Source organism: Rhinolophus ferrumequinum, chromosome X (assembly GCF_004115265.2).
Source record: "Rhinolophus ferrumequinum isolate MPI-CBG mRhiFer1 chromosome X, mRhiFer1_v1.p, whole genome shotgun sequence".
Lineage (NCBI taxonomy): Eukaryota > Metazoa > Chordata > Mammalia > Chiroptera > Rhinolophidae > Rhinolophus > Rhinolophus ferrumequinum.
Window position 1 is genome coordinate 63,496,703 of NC_046284.1, and position 8,035 is coordinate 63,504,737.

Sequence of the window (8,035 nt, forward strand, 5' to 3'; positions counted from 1 at the left end):
GTACTTAAGAAATAGTCATTTCTTAATGTAAAGTAAAGCATACGGAATATAGTGAATAATATGGTAATAACTATGTATAGTGCCAAGTGGGTACTAGACCAGTCAAGGATCACTTCTTAAATTATACAAATGTCTAACCACTATGCTGTACACCTAAAATTAATATAAAATAATTTTAAATATCAAATGTAATTGAAAAATTTATAAAGGGGGGAAATGTGAAGGGAATAAGAGGTTCAAATTTCCAGGTATAAAACAAGTCATGGTAATGTAATATACAGCATAGGGAATATAGTCTATGATATAGTGATAACATGGTACGATGTCAGATGGTTTCTGGACTTATCACAGTAATCACTTCTTTACATATATGAATGTTGAGTAACTATGGAGTACACCTGAAACTGATATAATATTGTATGTTAGGTACATTTTTAATGAAAATCTTTTAAAAAGAGTGTAAAAAGAGAAAAAAAGACAATACATAATTTTAAAGGGATAAATCCAGGCAGAACTTAATACAATTGTAAATATCTACATACTCAACATTGGAACACACAAATATATAAAGCAAATATTAATGGTCATGGCAGAAATTAATAGTAATACTTTAATAGTTGGGGACTTTGATACTCAACTTACTTAAATGGATAGATCATCCAGACAGAAAATTAAAAAGGAAATAATGGCCTTAAATATCACATTACAACAATGCATTTAATAGATATTTACACAGCATGTAATACAAAACCTGCAGATTACACTTTTTTTCTTAAGTGCACATGGAACATTTTCCAGGATAGAACACATACTAGGCCATAAAACAAATCCAAGTACATTCAAGAAGACTAAAATTATATCCAGCATATTTTCTCACCATAATGGCATTAGACTAGAAATCAACTACAGGAAGAAAACTGATAAAAGCTCACATATGTGGAGATTAAACAACACACTTCTAAACAACCAATTGATCAAAGAGGAAATCAAACAGGAAAGAAAAATCTACCTTCAAACAAATGAAAAAAACAAAACAAAAACCCACAGCCTTACAATTTATGGAATAAAGTAAAAGCAGTTATAAGAGAAAAGTTTATAGCTATACAGGCCTACCTCAAGAGTGAGGGGAAAAAAATCCCAAATAATCTAAATTTACACCTAAAGAAACTAGAAAAAGAGGAACAAACAAAACCTAAAGTAAGCAAAAGAAATGAAATGACAATGATGAAAATGGAAATAAACAGAACACAAAAAAGAAAAACAATAGAAAAGGTCATCAAAATGGCAGTGTGAGGTGAGCCTCTGTAAATCTCACCTGGAATTTACAACTAATCGAAAAATTATAACTCCACAAAGGACTCCCTGCACAGCAGACAGACAAGAGGAAGAGGCCCACTACTGAATTCACCGAAAGGTGGGCGAATCATGTGAGCGGGGGAGCAGGGAAGGGAGAAGTGTGGAGACAGAGCCGCGTGGGCGCAGGACGCAGACCTAGCTCAGTGCTCCGAGCTCGCTGCATCCCGGAACTACCGCAGCTGCGGGAGAGGGAAGAACTCGGACTTCTAGGGCTCCGCTTATGGCCCACAGGGCTGAGGGGACAGCATATAACACGGCTGAACCCAACGCTCACGGCAGAGACCACGGAGAAAAGACTGAGGGAAGAAGGCTGAAAACGGTGGTTTAAGCCCTCACTGCAGAGCAGAGAATGGAAGCCTTAGGCACTGAGACTAGCCGACCCCTCCCTACTCTCCCAGAGTTCACCTCGCCCCCACCTGCCCAGTTCTAGAAGCAGAACAATAGCAGTGTCAGATCAAAAGAACAGAATATTTGCTGTTCTGAGAACTGTGGACCGCAGACACAGATTCGCAGCCCAACTAGTTCTGGCAGAGGGGAGGGAGCTGCGGAAGCAGGACCGGCTGTGGTGGTGGTCGCCGCCATTGCTCTGGGCCACCTCTCACAACCCATCCGCCCCTGGCCCCACCTATCTGGGCGGATCCCTGCAGGAGTAAACAGAACTGCTGAAACATCCAGGCTCTGAATCTGGTGCAGGAAGAGCTTTGGAACTTCAAAAGCTCTCCGCATACCCACACGGACACTGAACCCAATGACCCAGGCGAACAACTAACATAGAAGAAGCCCATCTCCCAGGGAACCCCCCATTGTGTGAGAAGCTGGAATAGTGCAGAGAAAACATAGCACTACCATGTGAGAGAGAAAAAAAGGCTGCAGTCAGAGAGAAAATAAAACATTCTACCAACAAGTACTGGGAAACAAAAGAAAGACCTCTTCCTATCAACCTGTTGCAGAAGCCACTCCTATAGATGTCTAGGAAGAGAAATAATAAATCAGTAATTGCCATGAATAACCAAGGCAACAAGACAGCTCAGAAAGAAAGTGAAAAGTCTCCAGAAAAGGAACTTAAAGATATGGAAATATGTGACTTAAATGACAGAGAATTCAAGAGTTCTGAAAAAACTCACCGAGATGCAAGAAAACACAGAAAGGCAGTTTAATGAACTCAGAAACACAATCAAAGAACAACATGAGCATTTTACGAAAGAGATTGAAATTTTAAAAAAGAACCAAATAGAATTTCTGGAGATTAAGAACTCAATAGAAGAAATTAAGAATTAAATAACCAGTTTAGGTAGTAGAGTTTACCAGATGGAGGAAAGAATCAGTGACACCGAAGATAGAAACCTGGAAAGTACACAGATGGAAGAAGAAAGAGACTTGAGACTTAAAAGAAATGAAAGAACTCTACAAGAAGTTTCTGCTTCATCAGAAGGAACAATATAAGAAGAATGGGCATACCAGAAGGAGAAGAAAGAGAAAGGGGAACAAAGAATATATTCAAACAAATTGTCGATGAGAACTTCCCAAACTTGTGGACAGAACTAAATCCTTGATCCAAGAAGCAAATAGAACACCTAATTACCTCAATCCCAACAGGCCTTCTCCAAGGCACATTGTATTGAAGCTGTCTAAAATCAACAACAAAGAAAGAATCCTCAAGGCAGCAATGGTACAGAAGACAGTAACCTACAAAGGAAAGCCCATTAGATTATCATCAGATTTTTCAGCAGAAACTCTACAAGCCAGGAGGGAGTGGAACCAAATATTCAAACTATTGAAAGACAGAAATTATGAGCCAAGAATAATATATCCAGCAAAGATATCCTTTAGATATGAAGGAAGAATAATGACTTTCCAGACATACAGAAGCTGAGGGAAATTTCGAATACACAACCTGAACTACAAGAAATACTAAAGGAGGCTATTCGACCACCATCAACAGGGACAATTTGTGGCAACCAAAACATAAAAAGGGGGAGAATAAAGGCCTGAACCAGAATATGGGAATGGAGAAAGTAAGCATGCTGAAGAAAATAGAATACTCTAAATATCAAACTTTCTTTTCCATAAACTTAAGGGTAACCACTCAAAAAAAATCCAGAACTGAAATATATACTGTAATAAAAGAAGAAACAGAGGGAAACATCATAGAATACCACCACACAGAAATAATAGACAACAACAAAAAGGCAAAGAAACAAAGGAGACACAGCCTTACCAGAAAACTAAAGATAGAATGACAGGAAATCCTCACATATCAATAATCACCTTAAATGTAAATGGACTGAACTCACCAATAAAAAGACACAGAGTAACAGATTGGATCAAAAGACTAAACCCAACCATATGCTGTCTCCAAGAGACACATCTCAGCTACAATGACAAACATAGACTCAAAGTGAAAGGGTGGGAATTCACACCTCAAGCAAATGGTACCCAGAGAAAATCAGGTGTAGCCATAATGATATCAGATGAAATAGACTTCAGGGTGAAAAAGATAACAAGAGACAAAGACGGACATTTGATAATGGTAAAGGCTACTATACGACAAAAAGACATAACAGTCATCAACATTTATGCCCCCAATCAGGGTGCACCGAAATATACCAAGCAACTACTAACAGAACTAAAGGGAGAAATTGAGCAAAACACAATTATACTAGGGGACTTAAATACATCATTGGCAGCTATAGATAGATCACCGAAACAGAAAATAAAAAAACGAAATAGCAGTCCTAAATGACACATTAGATGAAATGGATATATTTGACATATATAGAGCACTTCATCCTAAAACATCAGACTATACATTTTTTTCTAGTGTACATGGAACATTCTCAAGGATAGACCATATATTGGGACATAAAATCAGCCTCAGCAAATTTAAGAAGATTGAAATCATACCAAGCATATTCTCTGATCACAAGCCTTTGAAATTGGATATCAACTGCAAGAAGAAAGCAGGAAAAAACACAAATACGTGGAGATTAAACAACATACTTTTAAAGAACAACCGGGTCAAAGAAGAAATGAGAGGAGAGATCAAAAGATACATGGAAACAAATGATAATGAAAATACATCCTACCAAAATTTTGGGGATGCAGTGAAAGCAGTTTCAAGAGGGAAGTTTATATCATTAAAAGCCTAGCTCAAGAAACAAGAAAAATCCCAAATAAATAACCTCATGTTACACCTGAAAGAACTGAAAAAAGAAGAACAAATGAAACCCAAGGTCAGCAGAAGAAAGGAAATAACAAAAATCAGAGCAGAACTCAATGAAATAGAGAACAAAAAGACAATAGAAAAAATTAAGGTGACAAAGAGCTGGTTCTTTGAAAAGATTAACAAAATCGACAAACCCTTGGCTAGATTCACTAAGATAAAAAGACAAAAGACACTAATTAACCAAATCAGAAATGAAAAAGGGGAAGTTATCGTGGACACCACAGAAATACAAAGGATCATCCAAGAATACTATGAAGGACTATATGCCACCAAATTCAATAACCTAGAAGAAATGGACAAGTTCTTAGAAACATATAGACTTCCTAGGATGAACCATGAAAAACTGGAAAATCTAAGCAGACCGATCACCAGTAACGAAATTGAATCAGTCATCCAAAACCTTTCCAAAAGCAAAGTCCGGGACGAGATGGCTTCACTAATGAATTCTACCAAACCTTCAAAGGGGAACTGATACCAATCCTGCTCAAACTCTTCCAAAAAATTAAAGAAGAGACAGTACTCCCTAACTCAATTTTTGAGGCCAATAGTACCCTGGTACAAAAACCTGGTAAGGACGACACAGAAAAGAAAACTACAGAGCAGTATCTCTGATGAATATAGATGCAAAAATCCTAACAAAATTCTAGCAAATCGAATACAATACATTAAAAATATTATTCATCACGACCAAGTGGCGTTCATCCCTGGAGCACAAGGATGGTTCAACATCCGCAAATCCATCAATGTGATACATCACATAAACAAAATAAAGGACAAAAATCATATGATTATATCAATTGATGCAGAAAAAGCATTTGGCAAGATACAACAGCCATTTATGATTAAAATAATTAATAAAATAAGTAAAGAAGGAAAATACCTTAACATAATAAAGGCCATATATGACAAACCCTCAGCTAATGTCATAATTAATGGTGCAAAACTGAAGCCCTTTGCTCTACGTTCAGGAACACGACAGGGCTGTCCCCTATCACCTCTGCTTTTCAACATAGTGTTGGAAGTCCTTGCCAGAGCAATCAGGCAAGAGAAAGAAAAGGCATCCAAATTGGGAATGAAGAAGTTAAATTGTCACTCTTTGCAGATGACATGATGCTACATATAGAAAGCCCTAAAGACTCCACCAAAAAGCTAATAGAAACAATCAAGATAGTAAAATTGCTGGCTACAAAATCAATGTACAAAAGTCCATTGCATTCCTATATACTAACAATGAAATCTCAGAAAAAGAAATACAAAAAACAATTCCTTTTGCAATTGCAGCAAAAAGAATAAAATACCTAGGAATAAAATTAACTAAGGATATGAAAGACGTGTATGCTGAAAACTATAAGACATTTTTTAAAGAAATTGAAGAACACACAAAGAAATGGAAAGACATTCCATGCTCATGGATCGGAAGAATCAACATAGTTAAAATGGCCATATTACCCAAAGCAATATACAGATTTAATGCAATCCCCATCAAAATCCCAATGGCAGTTTTTAAAGAAATAGAACAAAAAATCACCAGATTTGTTTGGAACTACAAAATACCCCGAATATCCAAAGCAATCTTAAGAAAAAAGCACAATACTGGAGGTATCACACTCCCTGACTTTAGCTTGTACTACAGGGCTACAATAATCAAAACAGCATGGTATTGGCAGAAAAACAGACACATAGACCAATGGAATAGAATTGAGAACCCAGAAATAAAACCACATAAATATGGACAGATAATTTTTGAAAAAGAAGCAAAAAACATACAATGGAGAAAAGACAGCCTCTTCAATAAAATGGTGCTGGGAGAATTGGATAGCCATGTGCAAAAGAATGAAACTGGACTGCTATCTGTCACCATGTATCAAAATTAATTCAAAATGGATCAAAGACTTAAGTATAAGACCTGACAAAATAAATTGCATAGAAGAAAACATAGGTACTAAACTTATGGACCTTGGGTTCAAAGAGCATTTTATGAATTTGACTCCAAAGGCTAGGGAAGTAAACGCTAAAATAAATGAATGGGACTTCATGAAACTTAAAAGCTTCTGCACAGCAAAAGAAACCATCGACAAAATAAAGAGGCAACCAACTGAATGGGAGAAGATTTTTGCAAACAGTGCCTCCGGTAAGGGACTAATATCCAAAATATACAAGGAACTCATAAAACTCAACAACAAAAAAACAAACAACCCAATTGAAAAATGGGCAGAGGACCTGAAGAGACATTTCTCCAAAGAGGACATACAAATGGCAAATATACATATGAAAAAATGCTCAACATCACTAATCATCAGAGAAATGCTAATAAAAACCACAATGAGATATCACCTCACCCCAGTCAGAATGGCTATCATCAACAAGACAAATAGTACCAAGTGTTGAAGAGGCTGTGGAGAAAAAGGAACCCTCATACACTGTTGGTGGGAATGCAGACTGGTGCAGCCGTTATGGAAGGCAGTGTGGAGGTTTCTCAAAAATTACAAATAGAATTACCATATGACCCAGCAATCCTTCTCCTGGGTATCTACCCAAAAAATCTGAAAACATTTATACATAAAGACTCGTGTGCTCCGATGTTCATTGCAGCTTTGTTTACGGTGGCCAAGACATGGAAACAACCAAAATGTCCTTCGATAGATGAATGGATAAAGAAGTTGTGGTATATATACACAATGGAATAGTATTCGGCGGTAAGAAAAGATGATATAGGAACATTTGTGACAACATGGATTGATGTTGAGAGTATAATGCTAAGCGAAATAAGTCAAACAGGAAAAGCAGAGAACCATATGATTTCACTGGTATGTGGTATATAAACCAAAAACAACAAAAGAACAAGACAAAAAAAAAAGAAACAAAAGCTCACAGACACAGACAATATTTTAGTGGTTATCAGAGGGTAAGGGGGGTGGAGGGCTGGTGATGAGGGTAAGGGTGATCAAATATATGGTGATGGAAGGAGAACTGACTCTGGGTGGTGAACACACAATGGGATTTATAGATGATGTAATACAGAATTGTACACCTGAAATCTATATAATTTTACTAACAATTGTCACCCCAATAAATAAATAATAAAAAAAGAAAAGGTCAATGAAACTAAGAGCTTGTTCTTTGAAAGAATAAATAAAATTGACAAGCCATTAGGAAGACTCATCAAGCAAAAAGGAGAGAACACAATGTGGGGACAGAGCCCCAAAAAGCAGTTTCCAGGCTCTCGGCCTCACATAGAAAGGTGCTGGCTCAGGTAGTAAATGGCCATCGACTGTGATCAAATGGCCAGCAGCTGTGGCTAGTTGGCCGTCAGCTGTAACCAGTGAGCCATTAGCCATGAATATAACTGCCGAGGCTAGGCTAGCAGAAGAAAAAAGAAAATGGGAGCTAGCAAGAAGATGGTGGCTGAGTCTGCAAGCGGCGCAGTGAGGGTTGAGAATTGTGTTGCTCCTG